Source organism: Balaenoptera acutorostrata, chromosome 1 (genome assembly GCF_949987535.1).
Source record: "Balaenoptera acutorostrata chromosome 1, mBalAcu1.1, whole genome shotgun sequence".
NCBI classification, from domain to species: domain Eukaryota; kingdom Metazoa; phylum Chordata; class Mammalia; order Artiodactyla; family Balaenopteridae; genus Balaenoptera; species Balaenoptera acutorostrata.
The window spans coordinates 82,119,717-82,131,898 of record NC_080064.1 but is presented as its reverse complement, the minus strand read 5'-3'; the positions used below and the strand labels follow the sequence as shown (position 1 = coordinate 82,131,898).

At 34.9% G+C, this 12,182-nt stretch overlaps 1 protein-coding gene across 8 annotated transcripts in view; it reads left to right on the top strand.

The window, feature by feature from the left end:
• The window catches only part of EVI5 (ecotropic viral integration site 5), a 231,103-nt gene that overhangs the window by 123,473 nt on the left and 95,448 nt on the right, over positions 1-12,182 (top strand). The gene's annotated exons all lie outside the window — the stretch shown is intronic.

Sequence of the window (12,182 nt, the reverse complement as noted above, 5' to 3'; positions counted from 1 at the left end):
ACATTATCATCTGAGTATGAAAATCAGAAAACTAAAAGCAAAAAGAAATTGGTAATTGAAAAAAAGCATAACATAAAATTTTTCCTATTATGTTAATTGAATATGGTTACAAAAAATGAATAGCAGAGTGGTAAGAGAATACATTCATCCCTTGTTATCTGTGGGGGACTGGTTCCAGGACCCCTGAGGATACCAAAATTCTTGTATACTCAAGTCCCTTTTGTAAAATGGCATAGTATTTGCATTTAATCTGCGTATATCCTCCCATATGCTTTATTTTTTTTTATTTTTTGCACTTAGTAAATATGTTTTTATAATGAAAATTCTTGAAGTATAGCTTTGAACATATATACAAGAGTAGCACAATGTAAAACAAATTGAGATAATGTATTTTTTCCCTTTAAATCTTGGAATTGCTGTTTTGCTAAATGAATATTTCATTATAAACATTTATATTGTATGTTAAATATTTAAAAATTCATATTCACACGCAGTGTTGCTGTAGTCTCTACTACGTTAGTGCTTCATGCTGTCTCCCATATACTTTAAATCATCTCTAGGTTACTTATAATGTCTAATACTGTGTAAATGCTATGTAAATAGTTGTCTGTGTATGGCAAATTCAAATTTTGCTTTTTGGAACTTTCTGGATTTTTTTTTCCTGAATATTTTCAATCCACGGTTGGTTGAATCTGCAAATGCAGAAGCTGTGGCTGTGGAGGGCTGACTGTACTAAAAAGATGGGAACTCAAATGTTTCGTTTTGCCTTTGTATGAAATGTCAATAATATCAAAGCATAAAAATAGGAAAAGCAGAATTGGAGGGTCATGTTGAGAATTAAGCTGAACTGAGTTATCAGTGTAATGTGATTTTGTTACTGGGAAAGATAAGTATTATATTTACATTTAGTATAAGCTACAGTCTTTAATATAATACATTGGAGTCATAAATTATTAGTTTTATGGCATAGTTTTTCAAATAGTAAGACCTGGTTATAGATGTGTATCAAAGATAAAAAATGTTGGTTTATAATGGAAAAGCTAAGTGAGCAAGCAAAAACAGCCAGAATGAACTGAAGCTTTTGAAAATAGTCAAGTGTAACAAAAAGAATCTTTGTACTCTAATTCAAAGGACAAGATAGACCCATATTGTGGGGCTATGATACAAGTAGAAAGCAAATCTCTACTTCGATTTTGCTTCCATTTTTTTTTCTCACTAAGCAGACATTCTCCTAAACTGAAATAAACTGTAAAGCAGACATATAAAGCAGTAATGCACAAAAATAGGTGAAGTAACAGAGTCGTCGTTAAATTTCCAGTTTCAAAGTAAAGTGATATTAGATATTAAAGTAACTTGCAAGATGATCATAGGAATATTATTTTTTAAAAAGGATTTTAGAAAATAAGAGATGCTAAAGGCTTTGAGGTTGGCAACTGCAGTTAGGTAATAGTGGTTAGATATCTCAGAAGAGGATCAGTGACCTTGCTGATGCTTCATTAAAAATTCCTGGAACATCTGGTTTGTGAACAATTAGAAAAATAACTTTTACATGCTAAAAGCTAATTTACTATGCATAAGTCATAACAAACTAACTTTGTTTCTATAACAAACAAAAATTTTTTACAAGTTGTTGGTAGCGTCACTCAGGATATCATTCTTGACAAGGTAGAGAAATACAGATGAAAATAGTAAACTTAAGTGGCTTTATAGGTGACTGACTATATCAAAATGGCTGTTCATGTTGAAGTAAAGAGGTGTCAGAGGTCTTTGTCTCCTACATGAAGTATTTCAGGAATGTAGGTAATATTTTTTATATATATAAATTTGTTTATTTTATTTATTTTATTTATTTTGGCTGCATTGGGTCTTCGTTGCTGCGCGTGGGCTTTCTCTAGTTGTGGTGAGCAGGGGCTACTCTTCCTTGTGGTGCACGGGCTTCTCATTGCAGTGTCTTCTCTTATTGTGGAGCACGGGCTCTAGGCATGCGGGCTTCAGTAGTTGTGACACGCGGGCTCAGTAGTTGTGGCTCGTGGACTGTAGAGCACAGGCTCAGTAGTTGTGGTGCACGGGCTTAGTTGCTCCATGGCATGTGGGATCTTCCTGGACCAGGGCTTGAACCCTTGTCCCCTGCATTGGCAGACGGATTCTTAACCACTCCACCACTAGGGAAGCCCCTAGGAATGTAGGTAATATGTTAATGGTGAGTCAAGATTTCAAAATATTTAAACAGTCTATTCAGAATAAGAAACTAAATAAAAGATTATTTCATAGAAGTAAATCTATAGCCTTGCCTCGAAGTTTAAAAGTTAAAGATATATCTTAGTGATGCTTTATGTAACAAAACCTTGAAATTGACAGCGGATCAGGAATTACCAATAATACAATGAGACTCCCTGCATTCCTTATCCCAAGTATAGTCTTCTAGAAGTATAATAATCCAGTTCAGTTCTAAGTAGCTTGTAGAAAATTTGTAATGTTGTATCTGGTTTGAATACCAAAACTCATATGAAATGTTTACAGACTGTGTTATGGCAAGTATAGGAAGATGTGGAATCCCTGGATATTTTTAGACTCTACTAAAGAAGATTTTATAAGAACATCACAGGTATGGTCATTTTAAAGTATTTGAGAGGTGATCTTATGGAAAAGTGGTTAGTCTCTTTTGATATTGCTTCAGAGGGTAGAATGTGTTTAAGATCCAAAGATACAAAATCCTACTAATCGGAATTTTGACAAATGGAGTAGTTTCTTCGCAAAGTAGTGAGCATACTACTGCTAGTAAGTGACCATCTATTGCTAATTGTCTTGATTACAGCCTTCCAATATAACAACATGAAATCTTCAGAATTCTCTAAGGGTTTCAAATCTATTCCAGCAGGAGGTGTTGAATTACCAGTATAATCAACCACCACCACCACCCTCTACTGCCAGTAGTGTCATTTTATATGCTATAAATAGCTTTGGATTTCATATACAGAACTGAATTATAATCCTGTTTTGCTAACTTTGTGACCTTGGATACTCAAGGATTGGGTTTCTTTTTTTCTCTAAAATGATTACGTAAGGCTAGATCACCTCAAGTCATTCTTTTTGATTTTTTAAATGAACTTTATTAAGGTATAAATTACATGTAATAGAATTCATCAAGTTAAAATTAAAATGTATGGTTTGATATGTTTTGATATTAGTTGTATAACCATCACTATCACAATCAAAATGTAGAGTATTTCCATCACCCCCATGATTTCTCTCATGTCCCTTTGCAGTTCACCTCTCTATCCCAGCAGCCTTTCTGCTTTCTGTCAGTGTAGTTTTGCCTTTTCTAGAATTTCATATAAATGGAATTGTAAGGTATGAGGCTTTTGTATCTGGCTTCATTCACTTAACGTGTTCACTCAATTTTTTTCTTCTTGGCAATTTTTTTTCTTTACTGTGGTAAACTAGACACAACATAAAATTTACCATTTAAGTTCACAGTTCAGTGGCACTAAGTACATTTATAATGTTGTGTAACAATAACCACTATATTTCTAGAACTTTGTCATCATCTCAAACAGAAGCTTTGTACCCATTAAAAAAATTAACTCTCCTTTCCCCCCCCCTCCACCTTTTTGCCCCTGGTAACCTCCGTTCTACTTTGTGTCTCTATGAATTTTCCTCTTCCAGGTAACTCATATAAGTAGAATCATACAATATTTGTCCTTTTTTTTTTTAATGTTGCTTTATTTATTTATTTATTTTAAGATTTAATTGTATTTATTTTTGGCAGTGTTGGGTCTCCGTTGCTGTGCGTGGGCTTTCTGTAGTTGCAGTGAGCAGGGGCTACTCTTCATTGCGGTGCACAGGCTTCTCACTGCAGTAGCTTCTCTTGGTTCTAGGCGTGTGAGCTTCAGTAGTTGCGGCACGCGGTCTCAGTAGTTGTGGCGCACGGGCTTAGTTGCTCCACGGCATGTGAGATCTTCCTGGACCAGGGCTCGAACCCGTGTCCCCTGCATTGGCAGGCAGATTCTTAACCACTGCGCCACCAGGGAAGTCCCAATATTTGTCCTTTTGTGTCTGACTTATTTCGCTTAGCATAATGCTTTCAAGGCTCATCCTTGTTGTATCATTGCATTAATATCAGAATTTCCTTAGTTTTTTCTTTTTTTAAAGAAATTCACGTTCTTTTTATTTATTTATTTATGACTGTGTTGAGTCTTCGTTTCTGTGCGAGGGCTTATCTCCAGTTGCGGCGAGTGGGGACCACTCTTCATCGCGGTGCGCGGGCCTCTCACTGTCGCGGCCTCTCTTGTTGCGGAGCACAGGCTCCAGACGCACAGGCTCAGTAATTGTGGCTCACGGGCCCAGTTGCTCCGTGGCATGTGGGATCTTCCCAGACCGGGGCTCGAACCCGTGTCCCCTGCATTGGCAGGCAGATTCTCAACCACTGCGCCACCAGGGAAGCCCCAGAATTTCCTTAGTTTTTATTGTGGCTGAATAATATTCCATTGTATGTGTATGTATTTTGTTTATCCACTCATCTGTTTATGGTCATTTTGGTTGTTTCTACCTTTTGGCTGTCATGAATAATACTGCTGTGATCATTAACATACAAATATCTGTTTGAGTCCCTTCTTTTGAGTATATACCTGGAAGCAGAGTTGCTGGATCAAATGGTAATTTCATGTTTAACTTTTTGGAGACTCAGCAGACTATTTTCCACAGCTGCTGCACCATTTTACATTCCCACCAGTGTACAAGGGTCCCAATTAATTTCTCCACATCCTCAACAGCTCTTGTTCTTTTCTTTTCTTTTTTCTTTACTGTTTTTTTATTAAAAGCCATCCTAGTAGCTAGTACTAGGTGTGAAGTGGTATAAAGAAATTTAAGTAAATGGAAAGATCCCATGTTCATGTATTGGAAGACTTCATATTGTTAAGAGGTCAGCACTACCTAATATGATGTATAGATTTAATCCTATCAACCCTGTCAGTCTTTTACAGAAATGGGAAAGCTGATCCTGAAATTCATATGGGATTACAAGGAGCCCTAAATAGTGAAAACAATCTTGAAAAAGAACAGAGTTGGAGGACTCACATTTCCCAATTTGAAAACTGACTACAAAGATAGAATAATCAAAACAGTGTGGTACTGGCAACAGGATAGACATATAGATCAATGAAATAGAAATTGAGAGTTCAGAAATAAACCCATACATGTATGGCCACCTGATTTTCAGCAAGGGTACCAAGACCATTTGATAAGGAAGAACAGTCTCTTCAACAAATGGTTCTTGAAAAACAGGGCATCTCCATGCGAAAAAATGAGCTTTGACTCCTACCACACAGGACATAAAAAAATTACTCAGAATGGATCAGTGATCTTTATGGTTTTAAAACACTTAAGGATAAATCTTCATGAGCTCAGATTTTTGGCAGTGGATTCTTAGATATGGATTCTTTGACACCAAAAGGATGAGCAACGGCAACAACAACCGAGAAACAGATAAATTGGACTTCAAAATTAAACCTTTTGAGCATCAAAGGACATTTTCCAGAAAATGAAAGGGCAACCTACAGAGTGGTAGAAAATATTTGAAACTCACATATTTAAGTGTTTAGCATCCAGAATATATAAAGAACTCTTTCAACAAAAAGGCAAACAACTCAATTTAAAAATGAACAGAGAATTACAGTATTACTTACCATAACCAAGACATGGAAACAGCCTAAGTGTCCACCAATGGATGAAAGGTTAAAGAAAATGATACACATAAACACACACACACATAGTGCACATGCTGGAATATTATTCAGCCAATAAAAAGAATAAAATCTTGCTATTTGCAACAACATGGATGGATCTTGAGGACATTATGCTGGGAAAAATGAAATAAGTCGAATAGAGAAGGCACATATCACATGACCCACTTATATGTGAACCTAAAAACAAACAACAAACCCCACCGAGCTCATAGATACAGAGAACAGATTGGTGGTTGCAAAAGATGGGAGGGTGAGTGAAATGTGGTTAAGGGGGTCAAGAGGTAGAAATTTCCAGTTATAAATAAGCCATGGGGATGTAATGTACAGCATGGTGACTATAGTTAACAAAACTGTATTGCCTATTTGAAAGTTGCTAAAGAGTAGATATTGCCAATTCTCATCTTGAGAAAAAAAATTGTAACTACCTATGATGATGGATGTTAACTAGACATTGTGATCATTTCATGATATATGCAAATACTGAATCATGGTTCTGTACACCTAAAAACTAATATAATGTCATATATCAATTGTACTTCAATAAAACTTTTTTTTAAGTAAGCAGAAGACTCGAATATACCTTTTTCCAAAGAAATATACAAATGGCAACAAACATATGAAAAGATGTTCAACATCATTAGGCTTTAGGGAAATGCAGATCAAAACCACTATGAGATTTCCACACTCACTAGGATATCTATAATAAGTAAAAAAGAAAAGGAGTGTTGGCAAGGAGATGGAGAAATTGGAACCCTTGTATATTGCTGGTAGAAATATAAAATGGTCAGCTACTGTGGAAAACACTTTGATGGTTCCTCAAAAGTTTAAACATAGAATTATCATATGACCCACAATTCACTTCCTAGATGTATGCCCAAAAGAATGGAAAACTGATGTTCAGACAAGTATGTGTACACATGTTTGTAGCAACATCATTCACAAAAAAGTGGACATAGCCCAAAAGTTCATCAACAGAAGAATAGATAGGCAAATTGTGGTATATACATACAATGAAATATTCAGCCATAAGAAAGAATGAAGTACTGATGCATGCTATGAATAATATGCATGAATCTCCAAAACATTAAGCTAAGTGAAAGAAGCCAGACACAAAAGATCACATATTGTATGATTCCATTTGTATGAAATATCCAGAATAGATAAATCCATAGAAACAGAACAGAGGTTGGTGGTTGCCAGAAGGTTGAGTGGGAAAAGGGTGAGAAACTGCTTAAGAGGTTTTACTGTGGACTGATGGAAGTGTTTTAGAGCTAGATAAAAACTTGTGGTTGTACAACATTCTGAATGTCCTAAATGCCACTGAATTGTTCGTTTAAAAGTGTTATTTGAAAAAAAAAAAAAGTGTTATTTGAATTTTGCCTAATTGTCTAAAGAAGAAGTCTACAGAACTGAAGGGTATACGGCTCAAGGAAATGACACATTTAGTTTGAGTAATTGTGGTAGAAGGTGGAAATAAGGGAGAACATATAACATCCCAGTGCTGAAACCCATTGGTTGAGGTCAGGGTAGGACCAGAAGCAAGTGAGCTAGCTTGTATGAAGAGCCTGAGAGGCTTGGGAGAGCCGTCAGGGCTGGGATTGGGCATGTCTTAATCAGCATTGTGGTTGCATTGAGACTAAAAGGAGAATGCAATGTGGAGTAGCAGGTCAAGGTTGGCAACTACAGAAGTGACTTACAATAGGTTGTCAAGATGAATGCCCTATAGGAACTATAGCCCAAAGGCAAGGGAGTTTAAGATGTAAAAGAGACAAGAATTTGATTATCAGGAGTTTAGTGGACTAATGAGAGAGCAGCTTGGGCAAGTGTTGAACATGGAGGCTATTATCCATGGCTGTGATTTACATGATTTGGGAAGATGTGGTGTTTGGATAGGCCAGCTCCGTTAATGTGCCAGAGCAGAGCAGATGTATTTTTATATTTTATTTATTTTTTTATGTTCTTCTACTTAGGAATAAGGTTGTTCCCAGAATCTCAGTGAATCTGAGATGGCCTCACTTAAAAGGGCTGGAAGTGACAGAGGCCAAGTAGGCTATTATATGAATATTGGAAATGTGGATAGTATGATAGCTAGTTAGGGTGACACTCCTACAGTGAAAAGGATCAAGGGGGTCTTCAATGTACTAAATTACAACTAGAAAAAAATGTAAAAAGATAAATAAGAAAAACCATGCAAACACTAAACAAAAGAAAGCTGGAGTGACTGTATTAATATCAGATAAAGTAGACTTTAGACTTCTTGGAATAAAGAGGTACATTTCATGTTGGTAATATGGTCAGTTCAATAAGAAGACATAACAATCTTAGGATTGTTATGTATTTAGGAATATATGTCTCCTAATATGTGTATGCTCCTAATGATAGGGGAGCATGAAGCTGAACTGATAGAACTGAAAAGTGATGTGGACAAATCCACAGGTACAGTTGGAGTCTTAAATACCCCTGTCTCAGTAATTGGTGAAACAAGTAGGTGGAAAATCATTATGGAATGGATATCAAAGACCAACCAACTTGACCCGGTTGGCATTTATGGAACACTTCACCTAATAACAGCAGAATACGTGTTATTTTTAAGTGCACATGGAACATTTACAAAGATAGAACATATTCTGGACCATAAAATAAATTTTAACAAATTTAAAGTAACTGAAATCATATGAAGTATCTTCTTTGACTCTAACAGCATTCAGTTAGAAATTAATAATAGATATCTGGGAAATCCCTAAAATATTGGGAAATTAAACAACACATTTTTACCCCTGTGTCAAAGAGAACATCTCAAGGGAAATTAGAATGTGTTTTGAATTAAATGAAAATGAAGACACATTATCAAAATCTGTGAGATCTACCTAAAGCAGTGCTTAGTGCAAAATCTATAACATTGAATGCTTATATTAGGAAAGGAAATAAGTCTCAAACCAACAATCTAAGCTTCTACCTTAAGAAACTAGACATGTAAGAGGAAATTCAACCTAAAGCAAGTAGAAGGAACAAGTAATAGAGTAGAAATTAATGAAATTGAAAACAGTATAAAACAAAAATAGAGAAAATCTGTGAAATCAAATGCTGGTTCTTATAAATCATCAATAAAGTTGATAAAACTCTGTCTAGACTGACCAAAGATAGAAAAAACAATAGCCAGTTTAGGGATGACATTGACTTTTTACAGATGTAACCAAGTTGTCTTGTCTCATATCCTGGATTTGTCTGATTCCTTTCTCGTAGGGTCATATTTCCTGTAAACTAGATTCAGTTAAACATTTTTAACATTTAGATTATAGATGATGTTGTGAACTTTGCTTTAAATCAGGAATCACATAATGTAAGTTCCCACTATTAGTGATGCTGCTGAGTTTGATCACCATGCTAAGTTTGGTTACCACACAGCCTTTCCCTTGTAAAGATATGGTTTCTTCTTTGCAACGATGAAGTAATACATTGGGAAATACTTATGTACCAAATAAATATCTTGCCCTCTATTCATCTTTTACCTAATGGTTTTAACATCCTCTGATTGGGTTTCCAAAATTGTGATTTTCATATTTTCTCATTTTTTTCTACACTGTTAGCTAATGTTCCTTTGTAAAAGAGACTTTTCTCTTTTTCCCTTCAATCTCTCTCTCTTACTCACTATGAATACTTTTCTGTCACTCCAGACTCATGGGCTTTTGTTTGTTTTGATGTTTCATATCATATTTAATGATTTTAATGCTATTGGTACAATGATAAATATTAAACTTCTGAGCAGCAGTTTTTAAAAGGTAAATTTTATTTTTAATAAATTTTGAGTATTGATATGCTTTAAAAAGCATTTGTGCAGTACTCAATTATTGAGTAATTGTCTTTAACAGATCTTTGATTGCATTTTATGCTGACTCTTGAAACTTTGAACCTGATATTGTGGGTTTTCAAAAATGATCGTGTTAATTATGTTTTTTAATTGAGGTATAGTTGATTTACAATATTAGTTTCAGGTGTACAACATATATATTCAGAGATTACACTCCATTTAAAGTTATTACAAAGTAATAGCTATATTTCCCTGTGCTATACAATATGTTGTGTTAATTTATTATTTCGTATTTACTACACTAAATAAAATTTAATGTTTACTTATATTTAGTAATTTTAAATTAAATAATAAATATTAAACTAAGCGTAAGACAAACTAAACATTGAGATTAAACTACCCCTTTAAGTATTTGTTATACATGTTGCACGTCAGTTTTTCTAGGAAACCCATGGAAGTAGAAATGATCCAATGATATTTCATACAGTTGCATGTCTGACTTTGTCCTTTTTGAGTGTGATGGGGCACAGATGTGTTTATATTGGATGATTTTTCCTGATGAGACCAACTGTCTGAGTCTTGCTTGATCTATTTATAAACTTTTTGCCCTACACATGACTGCTTATCATTCAGGTGTCCTGAATAAGTAATTGTTGTCCAGCAGTTTGTTGGCTAGGATCAGCATATACAAGAAGGATTGTAACACTTAAAGCTGCTGAGTGCTGAAATGACTGCCTTTTGAGGTTGTTGGGACGTTTGTACCAGGAAGTACTTAACAGGAGGCTAGGCAAGATTTCTTTCGATCTTCCTTCCTCTTCCTATAATTCTAGAAGAAAATATAAAATAATTATGTGATACTTTTAAGAACCAAGGATTTGATATGAGGAATAAAAACTAATCTTACTTAGATTAAACACATGAATAAACATTAATAAACCAAAAACTATCCGTTAGTGCAAGTTGTGAAATCGTCTAGATAATTTATTTTAGAAAGTGTGTTTGTTAAGCAGCATTTAGAATTGCCCCACACCTGATTTACCTAGTGGGTTTGTTTTTCTTTATGAATATGGAAGTTAATGTTTAATATTTCTTCCTGCATTATAAACACTTTTAAACTCTGGTGACATTTAAAGCCATTTAATTTGTAATTATTGGTAAGTTTATGTACATCTTCCTAAAAATCCAAACTAGACTGATGACTTTACACATTAAGCTTGGTAAACTCTCAGTATGCCTAGAAATCTGAACAGAAGCTTTCTTCCAAACTAATTTTGGACTTAGTATAGGATTAAATGTTTTATATTCATATGTAATCATTTCTTTTCAGCTTAAATAATAAATGAACATTCACTTTAGTGGCAATAATTGTTTTCTTAACATTTTCTTCATCAAAATATCTTGCAGTTTGTGTATATAAATAATGAGAGATAATCTTCCACCTTTTAAAGGATGCATGTAATTTTCAGATGTTGGGAATAACTCATTTAAAAATGATATACCAATTTTAAAAAAATAAATTTATGTATTTTATTTATTTTTGGCTGCGTTGGGTCTTCGTTGCTGAGCACTGGCTTTCTGTAGTTGCGGCGAGCAGGGGCTACTCTTCGTTGAGGTGCGTGGGCTTCTCATTGCGGTGGCTTCTCATCACAGAGTGCAGCCTCTAGGCGTGCAGCCTTCAGTAGTTGTGGCATGCAGGCTCAGTAGTAGTGGCTCTCAGGCTTAGTAGTTGTGGCGCACGGGCTTAGTTGCTCTGCGGAATCTGGGATCTTCCCGGACCAGGGCTTGAACCTGTGTCCCCTGCATTGGCAGGCGGATTCCTAACCACTGCGCCACCAGGGAAGCCCCCAATTTCTCAAAAGAGCTTAGTGTGGCAAATCTTTAAATACTACATCCATATTGCTTGGATTTTTTTATTTTTTATTTTTCTGAGATATACATTTTAAAGTAATAACTAGGATTATTACTTATAACATTATACCAGAACATATAAGATTTTTAGAAGTTTCCTGTAATGTCGGAAACATTTATATTAACATATTTCCATACATATTTCCATACAAATACAAATATAAGATTTTTAGAAATTTCATGTAATGTCTGAAACATTTATATTAACATATTTCCAAACATATTTCCATACAAATACAAACATAAGATTTTTAGAAATTTCATGTAATGTCTGAAACATTTATATTAACATATTTCTATACAAATAACCCAATAAAAGTTTAGTATTAGTTGTTTTGTTTGTTTTTTTATACTGCAGGTTCTTATTAGGCATCAGTTTTATACACATCAGTGTATACATGTCAATCCCAATCGCCCAATTCAGCACACCACCATCCCCACCTCACCGCAGTTTTCCCCCCTTGGTGTCCATATGTCCATTCTCTACATCTGTGTCTCAACTTCTGCCCTGCAAACTGGCTCATCTGTACCATTTTTCTAGGTTCCACATACATGCATTAATATACGATATTTGTTTTTCTCTTTCTGACTTACTTCACTCTGTATGACAGTCTCTAGATCCATCCACGTCTCAACAAATGACTCAATTTCGTTCCTTTTTATGGCTGAGTAATATTCCATTGTATATATGTACCACAACTTCTTTATCCATTCGTCTGTTG